The sequence below is a fragment of the Eumetopias jubatus genome, unplaced genomic scaffold, assembly GCF_037043125.1.
Source record: "Eumetopias jubatus isolate StellerSeaLion01/CBP00866 unplaced genomic scaffold, mEumJub1_p1.0 scaffold_17, whole genome shotgun sequence".
NCBI lineage: Eukaryota > Metazoa > Chordata > Mammalia > Carnivora > Otariidae > Eumetopias > Eumetopias jubatus.
The window spans coordinates 69490941-69492572 of NW_028274823.1; the positions used below are offsets into that span (position 1 = coordinate 69490941).

A 1632-nucleotide genomic window follows, 5' to 3' on the forward strand; every position below is an offset into this window, starting at 1 on the left:
GCTTGAAGAGCTGCAGGTGTGGCTCTCAGTGGGGGCTCCCAGCTGCAGTGGGACAAGCAGCTTCCTCCCTCCACCTGTCCCGGCCTTTGAGGTGCGGCCCTGGGTGACTTAGAGTAAGGCCAGGGACAGTGTCTCAGCTGTCCAGTCCAGGAAGTTTTAGTGATCTGTGTTTTTTTTTTTGCATTAAAATCGTCTGTGTTTTATTTTTTTTTAAAGACAAAATGTTTAACTTGAAAAATGAAAGGTGTCCCCTCTTAATTTTTTGTTTTTTTCCTGAGAGCCAGCACAACCATCCAGGCAAAGTTAACTGAGAGACAGAAGATGTGCATCACCTTTCATTAGGTCGTGTCTCTGATTCATAACTTCTGAACTTGTGAGAAGTTATTATTAGAGTAGAACTAAAGGGCCTTACCTTGCTGGAGTAAAATTTTAACTTAGATTTAATCTTCCAGTTCTTAGACTTTTACTTTGTCATGTCTGCCTTGCGGATGCTTTCTCTGAAGCTGATAATAATGGCATGACTGCTCAGTAGGGAAGGGTGTAATTTGCTAAAAGTTAAAGACATTTTATTTTATTTTTAAAAAATTTTTTAAATTTAAATTCAATTAATTTACATATAATGTATTATTAGTTTCAGAGGTAGAGGTCAGTGATTCATTAGTCTTATATAACACCCTGTGCTCGTTCCATCAAGTGCCCTCCTTAATGCCCAGCCCCCAGTTACCCCATCCCCCCACTCCCTTCCCCTCTAGCAACCCTCAGTTTGTTTCCTAGAGTTAAGAGTCTCTTATGATTTGTCTCTCTCTCTGATTTCATCTTGTTTTATTAAAAATATGGAACGTTTCACGAATTTGCGTATCATCCTTGCACAGGGCCATGCTAATCTTCTCTGTATCCTTCCAATTTTAGTATACGTGCTGCAGAATCAAGTACAAGTTAAAGACATTTTAGCCACTTAATTGTGAAATGCATTTCCATCCAGAATTCTCCCAAAGTCATGGTGGTGCCTAAAGGATAGGATTCACTCTTTTGTATCCTTAAAGCTGAAAATCATACTGAGATGTGTATTAAGCCACACCAACAGGATGTAGACATGAAATTCATGTAACTACTTTCTTTTGGAAACCCTCTGCTAGCATACTGGTCAAACTGGTCATACTGGTCATACTGGTCAACTGGTCAAACACGAACCCCTTCTGGGTCCTGGCACTACTCCTGACAATGGGGGTAAACAAAGTCTCTGCTCTTGAGGATCTTGCTGGGCCAATGAGTAGATAAGTTAATGGCAGGTACTGATAAGGGCAGTGACAAAGATAAAATAGAGTAATGTGGGCAGTGAGCGGTGCTGATTTAGTTAGGGTGGTCAGGGAAGGCCTCTGTGAAGAAAGTGATGTTTAAGTTAAAACCTAAATAAACATCCTTGTCAAAAATTGGCCCAGCAATCAACCATTACCACCACCCATAATCCTAAGCAGAACTGAGCTAAATGGTGGTCTCTCCACTGGCTGGGCAGTTGTCCAGAGTGCTAATAAATGAGAGAAACAAAAGATCACTGGAGGAATTCAGCAAAGTGTGATTCAGTCTTTCTGACAAAGTTGAGGAGAACTTCCCAGTGGGAATAGAAACTGCGGT

The 1632-nt window shown here is 41.1% G+C and overlaps 1 non-coding gene across 1 annotated transcript; it reads right to left on the bottom strand.

Moving 5' to 3' along the window:
• Positions 1–827: 827 nt before the first annotated feature.
• LOC114203551 (U6 spliceosomal RNA) lies at positions 828–933 on the bottom strand. Its single transcript, XR_003608009.1, has one exon. It is a non-coding gene; the product is annotated as a U6 spliceosomal RNA (small nuclear RNA).
• Positions 934–1632: the final 699 nt, after the last annotated feature.